Genomic DNA, 12580 nt, shown 5'->3' with positions numbered 1-12580 from the left:
ACTTGGTAGGAAAACTTCAACAGAACCATTTTCTGTTAGAACGCAGAGATCCATTGAAATAAAAATGCTTCACAAAATCACATTGATTTTGCCAACATTTTGTTTTGGAGAAAATGGTGGGAGGGAGGAAGTTCTGACATAGTCAGAATGAAACATTTCAATTTTTCCTTTTAAAATTACTTTTCATTTTTTGTAAGTGTATTATAAACTATAACATTTAAAAAAACACCATTAATTTAGGCTTGAATAAAGACTGGGAGTCATTACACAAAGTAGAACTATTCCCCCTCTCACTTTCTTGTCAATTGTTGGAAATGGGCCATCCTGATTATCACTACAAACGTTTTTTTTTCCCTCCTGCTGACAATAGCCCACCTTAATTACTCTCTTGATTACTCTCGTTATAGTTGGCATGGCAACACCCATTTTTTCATGTTCTCTGTGTGTGTGTGTATATATATATGTATATAAAAAAAACTGTATTTTCCACTGCATGCATCCGATGAAGTGGGTTTTAGCCCACGAAAGCTTATGCTTAAATAAATTTGTTAGTCTCTAAAGTGCCACAAGTACTCCTCGTTCTTGTTGCTAAAATCAAAATAAGATATTTTGATCAAATATTTTTTGTTAATTATTTTTTTCCATGGAGAAATTTGAAACTTTGAGGGTTTGTTCTGACTCAGAAGTAAAACAAAATTTGAAATCTCAAAATCCTCCTGGAAACAGTTCTGTTCTCCTCCCAGTTCTAGTTATCAGCTACTGTTACTTAGAACTTGGTTCTGAAACTCAGTCCTCTGCTTGGTCTGAAGTAGTCCACATTTGCAGATGTTCGGGATAGGTCTTCTGAGGAGGACTAAGGGTATGATGTGTGGGAGTGGAGTGGAGTCGGGCTTTGTTTTGCTGCAGTATTTATTGACCACCACTCTGGGACAATCATGGTATTCTGTGCAGCAATATCCTTATGTGACTGTTAATTTAATCATTATGTGAGTGCCTAGAACTTGTGAATAGGCTTTTTTAGTATATGGTTATATTGAAAGAAATAATAAATAAAAGCATCCCTGAATATGCAGATTTTTTTTATTTTTATCCCATTCAGAATGAATGAATTCCATATGTAATTCAATTTACATTTTGTGAAAAGTGCCTTTTGACAGACATGACAAACTCTACCATTATCCTCATCATCATCCATATTGGTGCTTTACTCCCTAGCTTTAAAAACAGTTCTAAGTGCTTCAGTTTGGAAAATGCTATATTCATTAATGTAACAGTGCCCTCTATGTTCCAGAGAGTGCACTGAGGAAATATTCATCTTTGACAATTAATGAAACTTACTGTTTTAAAAATTTAAATTCATATTATCTATCAGGTGAAATTACCTTCTTACCTTGTTTACCAGACAATTTTATTGTCAAGTTCCATAAAACCAAAGATGACTTGAGATTTTATAAGCAGGACATGAAATGGAATTTTAAATTTGAGGCTGTTAATCTCATTGCAAATATCCAGTCAAGCATCATGTTTTGACATAAAAAACGGAAATGTTATTTGTGTGAAAATGGATGTGCAAACACATTTTGAAATCCCACAATTAACATTTAAAAGATTTCAGAAGTAATAGCATATTTGATTGCAACAGAAGACCATATCCAGTGAATTATGAGTGTCGGAGACAGCACAGTGAAAGTGAAGCATGTATAAGTTATGAGGCTTTATGTAAACCTATAAAATCTTGGTCATACAACTGTGGTCAAACCTTGCTGAGAAATGTGCTCCTTTTACATTGGGTAAAATAAGAAAGAAGGAGCTTTCCCTGAAATTTGAGGGGGAAAGCAACTGGGGAAATCCAGAGGCCCCCTGTTCAGACCTTTGCCAATGATAAGGTAATGCAAAAAAAGAGAACAAGAACATGAATCCTTACAGGTCCGAGTGGTGCACTGATGAATTTCTAGAGGGGAAAAAAGGAGAAAGTCTTCCACTATACTACTTTTGCATGCTATTCAGTAGGAGATCTTCAGATAATTGTGAAAAAATATGAACCCCATTTAAACCTTCACTTAATTCTTAAAACCCAAGCCTCCTCTACTCACCCATCCTCAGCATAACTATAACTATAACTCCTTCCCTCTTAGCAGCCTCTCAATAGGCCTTCAACTGTCACCTTATTGGCTTTCCTCCTCCCTTTGATGTTGGAAGATGTGGGACCAGAGGTAGCAAAATGGGAAGAGGAAACCACAACTATAATTACATACAAAATACTTAGTCAAAGGACATTATTTATGTTACCAAGTCAAGCACTTGAAAGTTCTATTCTACATATGTTTTTATACCACATAAATTAGGAAATGCCAGATTTATGGTTGCCTATGCAATCTTTCTTCAGCCCCCTTGTGCGGCCAACCTGCACAGTGAATGAGGTGAGGGTACTGTGGAAAAAACAGCATGTGATTATGCAATTAAAAAGAACATAATGCAGCCACACAAAGGGACACAGTCGAACCATAAATCTGGTATTTCTTACCTGCGAAGTGCTTTATCTTGCGACCTAAAAACATCCTTTTATGTAGCTTTTGTGTAATTTCCTAGGGATTATTTAAATGGATATAAGTAAAAAATAATAACATCCCATGATTTGAACTCTGAGCATTCAGAACTGAAGTGCTGACATCTCCTGCTCAAGCTAGAGCAGTGACTACATTAACCGACAGCAGAAGAAGGCTGTTATCCCAGAGTTGGGAGATGGGCTGCTGGCACCATGTGCTGGATACAGGGGATGACTGGGGAGAGTCCTGCCCAGCTCTCTCTCCTCCCCACCCCAAGAAATGGGAGGCTCCTGTCCCTATGTGGTACCCCCAGAAGTGGATTGGGCTGTGGTAACCATGTGCTGAGTCTGAGTGCTTTACAGATGGAGTATGGTTTTTTTCTCTCTCTCCTGCCCCCGCCCCAGACCCAGCAGTTCAGTTAGCCCCTACCCCAAGATAATGCCCCCAGAAGTGTGTGTGGGTGGGGGGCTATGTGCTGGGTCAGGGAGGTTTATGGGGGAGCCCAGCTTGTCTAACCACCTGGATTCAATGCATCATAGAGGGCAGTTCCCACTGTATTGGGGTGGGTGGAGCTCACCTCAGGGTTATCATGTCTTCCTGCTGTACCCAACCATAGGGTCAGACAGGAGTGACCCCCCTCCGGCCCCCAACCCAAACCCCAACTGCTATGAAAGCCATTAATGTATTTGCCTTGGTTGAACCTGCTTCATGACATGCAAAATTAATCTAATAAATAGGGGTATTTTATGTACTGGAACTTGGAAAATATTAACCCTAAATAAAGAAGGCTCAGAAAACTGCTCATCAGAAAAACGTCCAAGTCAAAGACATCAATCATAGGCCTCATTGAAACCCACAACTTAAAAGATAAAGCAACTACCATCTTATGGTCAGGTGCTCTGGAGAAAGGAAGGATTGGGACTTCTTTTTAACCATTATATCCAAAAATCAATCTCATGATTAGAACAAATTTCCAGTCACCTACTTAAAGCCCAGCTCCAGTATAAGCATGGAAGATAGACAATTACTCTTTGCTGTGCACCAGCTAATGAAGACACATTGTTCTACAATCAACTCAGCTCTCTTCTTTCAACTATCCTGAATCATGACATCACTTTCCTCAGCGACTTTAATGCTACTGCTGATATTTCAAATGGACCATGGAAAAATGTTAATGGACCCGTTATCCCAGATACCTTAAATAACAATGACGAATGCCTTTTACAGCTGTATATTTCTCTTGAGCTTGTCATTACAAATATCTGGTTTCATAGGAAGCAAATTCACCAATTTACTTTGCCAAATAGTGACAAACAAAGAAGATGAAGGATTACAGCATAATCTCTTGTCATTGAAAATTTTTCATCATTGGAAATTATTCATCAGCAACTGCAGAACTGATCAGCCTGCTGAGCTTAGTAAAATAAATTAGTCTCTACATATTTCCATCACAGACTAAAAAGCACAGGCAAAGTGGCAACTGAGTTTCCAAAATTGGAATGTTCTAACTTAAAAATTGGTAGCATTCAAAACCAGTATGCAGGTGAAATCTTGAACAGGTTTGAGACAACGCCAAAACATACTGATTCTTAATCTACCTCAATGGACTTCAATTCCCAGATGGTCGATGCCATCAAAACCATCACAGGTCCCTCCCCCCAAAAAGAGCCAAGAAGCCCTGGGTTGCTGTTAATACCTTAGCTATCACTGAACATTGTTGCACATATTGTTTGAGAGGTGGTATGGTCACATATCATAAGCTAAATGATGCTCATAATAAAGCAAAACATGCTGACTGAAGAGTTTTTATGGAAGCCAAAGTCATCACACTCAGGGAAGCTTCTACCAGGAATGATATCACCTCCTTGTATAAACACTTGTATGACCTCATTCATTCAGTGCAGTCTACTGTTCTGATCGGCTAATCAATACAGAAGTAGACTGGATGGCAAACTGGAATGAATTTTTCAGCCAGTTGCTAAACACATGTTCAATTTCTTTGGCCCCTAACATTAAGGTCACTGCCGAGTTGTCTCACTCCACACAAATTGATCCTGGCAAATTCACTATTGACAGAATTCATAGAGATGTAAAGAAGCTTAATGGAAATAAGGTGGGAGGAATCTGTGGAATTCCTGTGGAACTATTAAAAAGAAGTGCTGGACCAGCTATTCTTTTGTGACTGCCGATGCTGTTCAATATCATCTGGAGAACAAAGTTGGTCCTGTCTGACTGGCAAAAAGGCATTATTATACTGCTTTGGAAATGTACAGGCAGTGAACGAGTAACTGTTGTGGCGTTACTTTTCTATCCGTCCCGGGGAAAGATTTTGCTTCTGTCTTGCTGGCCCGAGCTGCTAATATCTTAAGGAGCAACAGAAGATCACAACAAAATGGCTTCACTCCTGGCCATTTCATAGCTGTTGCTCTTCGAGATGTGTTGCTCAGGTCCATTCCATTGTAGGTATACATGTGCCCACAAGCGTGGCTGTCAGAGACTTTTGCCTTAGCAGTACCCGTAGGGCCAGCTGTGGCACCCTCTGGAATGTCTCGCTCATGATGCAGTATATCAGGTGCCACCAGCCCCGCGCCCTCTCAGTTCCTTCATACCGACAACTCTGACAGAGGGGTATGAGGGTGGGTCATGGAATGGACATGAGCAACACATCTCAAAGAACAATAGTTATGAAAAGTAGGTAACCATTGTTGTTTTTTTCTTTGAGTGCTTGTTTATGTCAAGTCCATTCTAGGTGACTCACAAGCAGAATCCCTGGAGGTGGACTCAGAGTTCACAGTCTTGCAGATTGGAGTATCTGCTCTGCTGAAACCAGCATCAGCCCAAGATTGCTGGGTCAGCACATAGTGCGAAGCAAACGTGTGGATGGATGATCAGGTCGCGGTGTGGCGAGTTTCCTGGATTGGCATCTGAGCGAGGAAGGCCGCCGATGACTCCTGCGTCCTAGTTAAATGAGCTGTCGCGATCGCCAGCGGGGGCACCTTCACCAGCTCATAGCAGTAGGGGATGCAGGTCATGATCCAGGACAAGATTCTCTGGGTAGACACTGGGCAACCCTTCATCCCGGCTGCAGTTTTTTAGACTTATGGAATGGCTTCATCCTCTCTATGTAGAAGGCCAGTGCCCACCGGACATCCAGAATATGCAGCTTGTGTTCCTCATCCGTCGCCTGAGGCTTTGGGCAGAAGACCAGTAGGTATATGTCCTGAGCAGAACGGAACTGGGAGACAACCTTGGGTAGAAAAGACAGGTGTGGACACAGCCGGACCTTGTCCTTCTAGAAGATCGTCTAAGGCAGCTCCAACGTGAGTGCTCTGATCTTGGAAACCCTATGGGCCAAGGACAGTGACAGGCCCTGGAGCTTAATGTGCAGCAAATACTCCAGGATTTCTTGCAGGGGGGCCTCTTCCACCTGTATGTGGCAATCCGAGGCCCAACACGTGAACTGCTTCCACTTAGCTAAGTAGGTAGCCCTGGTGGAGGATTTCCTGCTGCCAAGCAGGATCTGCTGGACACCTGCGGAACACTGTCATTCTTCCTTGCTTAGCCACGCAGAAACCAGGCCATCAAGTACACCGCTGCCAGATTCAACAGCAGATCTGGCCAACGAGGCAGCTGCAATGGGGTGACTGCCTGAAGACTCAGGAGCATGGTGAACCAGTGCTGACGAGGCCATGCCGGGGTTACGAGGATGACCGCCGCTCTGTCTTGCTTCACCTTGAGCAGGACTCTGTGGATTAACGGCACCAGCGGGAAGGCATACATCAGTGCTCCCAACCATGGAATCAGGACGGCATACTACAGGGAATCCTTGTCCTGCCCAGCAGAGAACAGAACACATGGCACTTCCCATTTTGTCTGGATGCAAACAGCTCCACCTGGGGAGTTCCCCACCGGTGGAAAACTAGGCTGGCCATCTCCAGATGGAGCGAGCATTTGCGGCGAGATGAGAAGGTTCTGCTGAGGTGATCCACCAGGACGTTCTTGTCTCCAGGCAAGATGAATAGCGTACCATACACAAAAGTCCCAGAGGCTGAGCACTTCCCAACAGAGGGCCGTTGACCTGGTGCCGCCCTGCCTGTTGATGTAGTACATTGCAGCAGTACTGTCCATCAGGACCTGCACCACCTTGCCCTCCAGGTGGGGCAAGAAAGCCTGGCACGCCAGGCAAACCACCCTGAGCTCCCTGAGATTGATATGAAGGGCTTGGTCATATTATAGCCAATGGTCCTGTGTGTTGAGCTCACACAGATGGCCCCCCAGCCCAGATCCAATGCGTCCAAGACCAAGGTGAGCAAGGGCAACGGGGTCACAAAGGGAATTCCCTGCAGCACCAACTTGGGATCCTGCCACCAGTCCAGAGACAAGAGGACGTGGCTTGACACTGTGACCACTCAGTCCAGGAGGTGCCTGCTTGGAATGTAGACCGAGACCAGCCATGCTTGCAGAGGCCTCAGATGAAGACGGGCATGGCTCACCATGCAGGTGTACACAGCCATGTGGCCCATCAGACACAGACACATGAGGGCTATGGTGAGCAGCTGACTCTTTATGTGTCTGATCAAGTCCAACATAGCCTGAAAGCACGCTTCTGGTAGAAAGACCCTGGCCCGCGTGGGGTTGAGAACCTCTCCAATGCACTCTATGTATTGAAACAGTGTTAACGTAGATTTTTCTGTGTTTATTAGGAGACCCAGATTGCTGTAGGTGGAGAGCACCAGATTGAGGTTCCTCTGGACTTACTCTGGATACCTGCTGTGACAGACCCAGACCAGTGGGGTACAGGAGTCTGGTAGAGGGCAAATATACTGGTCACTGGATGAGTAGTTTTCTGTTCCCTGAGTGACCAGAGCAGGGGCTGCACTAGAGTAATCAGGAACCTGCTAGAACCAGTTAAGGCAGGCAGGCTAATTAGGACACCTGGAGCCAATTAAGAAGAAGCTGCTAGAATCAATTAAGGCAGGCTAATCAGGGCACCTGGGTTTTTAAAAGGAGCTCACTTCAGTTTGTGGTGCGAGTGTGAGGAGCTGGGAGCAAGAGGCGCAAGGAGCTAAGAGTGAGAGGGTGTGCTGCTGGAGGACTGAGTACAAGCATTATCAGACATCAGGAGGAAGGTCCTGTGGTGAGAATAAGGAAGGTGTTTGGAGGAGGCCATGGGGAAGTAGCCCAGGGAGTTGTAGCTGTCATGCAACTGTTACAGGAGGCACTATAGACAGCTGCAGTCCACAGGGCCCTGGGCTGGAACCCGGAGTAGAGGGCGGGCTTGGGTTCCCCCCAAAGCTCCCAATTGACCTGGACTGTGGTTTCTTCCAGAGGGGAAGGTCTCTGGGCTGTTCCCCAACCCACATGGTGAATCTCTGAGGCAAGAAAATCCACCAATAAGCGCAGGACCCACCAAGATAGAGGAGGAACTTTGTCACACTGCCCTTGATGAGCCAATCGCCGAGATACGGGAAGATCTGGACTCTTTGACACCTCAGGTAAGCTGCCACTGGTACCACACATTTTGTGAATACCCTGGGGGCCAAGGACAGGCCAAAGGGTAGCACCATAAACTGGAAGTGGTGCCCTGCCACTATGAAATGCACGACATGTCTGTGTCCCTGGAATATGGAGACATGAAAGTAATTGTCTTTTAAGTCAAGAGCAGTGTACCATGCCCCCGGATCCAGGGAAGGGATGATGGAGGCCAGGGATACCATGCAGAATTTCAACTTTGTGAGAGACTTGTTGACGCCCCACAGGTCCCGAATGGGTCTGAGCCCCCCTTTTGCCTTCAAGATTAGGAAGCAGCAGGAGTAGAATCCTCTTTCTTTCATATCCCGAGGAATCTCCTCCACGGCCCCCAGATGTAGGAGGTACTCAACCTCCTGAATGAGGAGTTGCTTGTGATAAAGGTCCCTGAAGAGGGATGGGGAAGTGGAGGGGTGGCCAAAAATTGCATGGTGTAGGCCCAAACCTCTATGTCCGGGACCCAACGGTCTGATGTAACCGATGACCAGGCCAAGTGGTAGGGGAAAAGACAGTCAAGGAAAGGGCGTGAAGGATCCGGGCAGTTGGCTAGTGCATTGCTCCCAAGCACATCCTCAAAATGAGCACTTCTTTCTCCCCGGTGTTTCGCCGGGCCAGGCTGCACAGAGATGGGGACAACAAAGGTGGCAGTGGTTAAACCCAGTGTCCCTTTTTATTGCAGGCCCCTGTTGAGGCTGCCACTGTCTAGGTGGCGGAGGAGGCCAGAACAGCTGCCTGGATGTCTGGGGAGCGTGCACCCCCAGGGAGCGGAGGGTCGTCCTCGTATCCTTCAGGCCATGCATACGCGCATCCGTTTGACTGGAAAACAGGCCAACTCCATCAAACTGGAGGTCCTAGATAGAGGGCGGCATCTCCTGGGACAGGCTGGCGCCAGGAACTGCACCGCATGAGCACCGCCGAGGCGACCACTCAGGCAGCTGAATTGGCTGTATCCCAGGCCATCTGTAGAGAGCACCAGGCCACTGTGGTCCCCTCTTTCACCAGGGTCGTGAACTCCTGGGCCACCTCCTGGGACATGGAGTACTTGAATTTGAGGACAGAGTCCTACAAGTTAAAATTGTAGTGCACCAAGAGGGCTTGGTGGTGGTTTGCCACCCGAAACTGGAGGCTGGCCATAGAATAAAATCTTTTGACTGAACAAATCCAGTCTCTTTGCCTCTTTGTTCTTAGGGGTGGAACTGGGGGGTCCATTTGTCCCTTTCATTGGCCACTGACATGACCAATGATCCCGGTGGCAGATGAGTGTACAAGTACTTGAACCCTTTTGCAGGAAGGAAGTACTTCTTTTACGCCATTTTAGAAGTGGGCGGGATGGAGGACGGGGTTTGCCAAATGGCTTTGGTAATGTTCAGGACCGCCTTGTATACTGGGAGTGTGACTCAGGCTGAGGCGGGCAGCACACTAAATAATGTATGTGTCTGCTCCTGCATATCCTCTGCCTTGAGGCCCAAGTTGGGGGCCACCCTGCAGAGCAGCACCTGATACAGAAATTGTCTGGTGGGCTAGCCCTGGAAGGCCCTGCCACTGCCTCGTCCGGGAAGGAAGAGGAAGATTGGACAACCAGGGGAGATCCGGCGGTGTCCTCACCCGTCAGGGACGGCAGCCTTGGGGTGGGTACCAGCTCCTCACCCAATGCAGTCACTGGGACGTCCTGCACCAAGTCCAGTGCCATAGGAACTGGGGGCACCACCTGTGGCCTGTCTGACGTGGCGACCAAGGGCTGGCGGGAGTGGGGCACCAGCATGACAGGAATGCCCCATGCATTCCAATAAGGCCATTGGGTTGGCCACTGGCTCTGCTGCCAGGTCAGTACCAATGCCACAGACGCACCCTCCAATCAGGTTGCCTGGGTGAGGGGCTGAATTGCGCCTCCAAACCTGAGAAGTCATCATCCTCTGGCAATGAGGGCAGGGCTGTGGAGACTTGAGTCTGATGGCTCACCATCACCGCCCGAGACCATGCCGAGGGTAGGGGGAGCGGCACCTCATCCGGAGTACCCTCGAGGTCTTGGTGACTGCGACCAACAGCTTGACAAAAACTGGTGCCAGGGAGATCGACGACACCTGGGCGAGTTTCAGCACGACAACAGGGATTGGGAGCACGGTGACGACAACTCATAGCGGCAAGCCGGAGACCTGGGTCGACGGGGAGACCAAGAACGTAGCGACCTTGGGCTCTTTCTTGATTCTGGAGACTGGTTGTGCTCACCTGTCTTGTGCGAGGCCTTGCTAGCAGGCTTGCCCTTGTAGGGAGCCTTAGCTGGTTCCATTGCCGCATGAGTTGCAGGCTGCGGCGGAAGCGCTCTCAGCTCTCCAGGTGCCAGAACCTTGGAGGGGGTTGACCGCACCATCGGCCTAGGCCCCTTATCGCTCCCTGGAATCGGTGGCGGGTCCTTTCGGGGGGAGGAACTTCCCATGGCCAAGCCCTTTAGCAGGTCCAGAGTGGGTGTAAGGCCCGAGCAGGGTCCTTTGCCCAGATCCCCTTGGTTGGACTTTGGTCGGTGCTGCCTTCTTAGGCTTTTTCTTCGGCACTGGTGATGGGGATCAGTGCCAGGAGGCCCCCGGTGCTGGAGGTATGCTACGCACCAAAGTTGAAGTGCTGGGTTCTGGTTCGTGCCATGCCGGCTCCGAAGCAGGGTGCAGGGCAGCCTGCATCAGGAGGGTCCTGAGATGGATGTCTGGCATATGTGACAGTGCTCCTTTATATGGGTTTCCCCTAGGCACTGTAGACAACTTTTGTGCAGGTCACTAACAGGCATAGGCCTGTTACACGAAGAGCAGGGCTTGAAACCTGGAGACTAGGGCATGCCCTGCTGGGGGCGAAGTCCCCACTGGGACACTAACAACACTTAATTGGTATTTAATAACTACCTACCTAACAACAATTAAACTATTTACAGGTAAAGCACTAGGCAAACTAGATGAGAAACCACTGATCGCTTGCAAAGTAAGGGTCGGAGGCGCTCCGACTGACCACCACGGGCAAGAAGAAGGAACTGAAAGGGCACAGGGTCGGCAGGGCCTGATATACTGTGTCATGAGCGCAGCACTCCAGAGGGCACCACAGACGGCCCTACAGATACCTCTAAGGCAAAAGTCTCCAATGGCCATGCACGTGGGCACGCACACACCTACAATGGAATCAAAGTGAGCAAGCACTCAAAGAAGAACTTGAAGCCCACACCTCAAAAGCATCATCAGTAATGGACCATGTCATCAAGAACATCTTTCACAAACTGAACACTCTGACAAGCAGAGAAATGTAGCTGGGGATATATAATGCTTCAGTGGTCAGTATTCTGACGTAAGGGACTGAAACATGGGCCATCACTGTCATGATTGAAAAGAAGTTGGACACCCCTCAGATGAAGCATCTTGGAATGATTAAAAACATCAAATGCTATGAATTCAAGTGGAATGAAGAGATCCATTTTCTAACTAAACAGGTCCCCTTCTCTCAAAGGGTCACCCAACCCTAAGGTTCATTGTTCTGAATGCCTATTCACTTCCCTGTGAGAATCATTTTTTACTTTGATCCAATGAAAGCAGGATGGAAAAGACCTTCCAGAAGACCTAAAACACAATGGCTGGATGGAGTCCCTTATAGGCATCCTATCCTATAACATGGCAAGAGAGGTCAGAACATTGTGTTGGTGTATAATGTGACTCTATGCTGTCCAATCTTAATGTTATTCTGGTGATAGAATCAGTTTCCATCAGAAGCACATGGCCAATCCATCTCCAATGCCTTCTGGTAATGATGGTGCTCATATCATCTTGACTGCACTGTGTGAATAGCAGAATAGCATTAAGATGGACACCTGAAGGCAAGTGAAAATGAGGCCGCCTGAAAACGACATGGTGAAGAGCTATGGAAGCTGAGACGAAAAACGTGGGGCACAGCTGGGGAACCACTGAAAGACTTGCCAGAAACAGACAGGAGTGGAGCAGTTTTGTCATAGCCCTAAACGCCAGAGGCGTTCTGGGAACATGATGATGATGATGTCCAAGCTGCAGCTTGAGAAACCTAACCTAACCAGCTCACCTCTCTCTCTCTCTTCCACTGTCTCTTCCTTCCCCCACCCCAGGGAGTTAGGGAAGTTCCTTCTTGATTTCATGCCCCAGTGTGGGGGAATAGGGTGCTGGGGCCATATGCTTGGTCTGGATGAGGAAGATGGTTTGTCAGGGTGACAAAATCCAGCCTGACTTTCTCCCACCCCTTCCCACTATAGCTGCTTTGACAGCTCCCAGGCATCCCCATGCACCTAGTGGTGTGAACTGGACTCTTTAGACTATTCAGTGATTTTAGCAAGCTGCCAAAAGGTTCCTAAAGAACACAAAAGAAAGTAAGGAAATGGTGATTTTTAACACTTTACAGCTCAGACATTGTGAATAGAATTTCATGGGATAAAGACAAGGCTCTTCTGTTCCTGGAGGGGATTCTCCTTGCTGAATATCAAAGGACTGTTTACAACAGTCAAGGCTTTT

This window comes from Chrysemys picta, chromosome 1 (genome assembly GCF_011386835.1).
Source record: "Chrysemys picta bellii isolate R12L10 chromosome 1, ASM1138683v2, whole genome shotgun sequence".
Taxonomy (NCBI): Eukaryota; Metazoa; Chordata; order Testudines; family Emydidae; genus Chrysemys; species Chrysemys picta.
Note: the sequence above shows the minus strand (reverse complement) of the source record.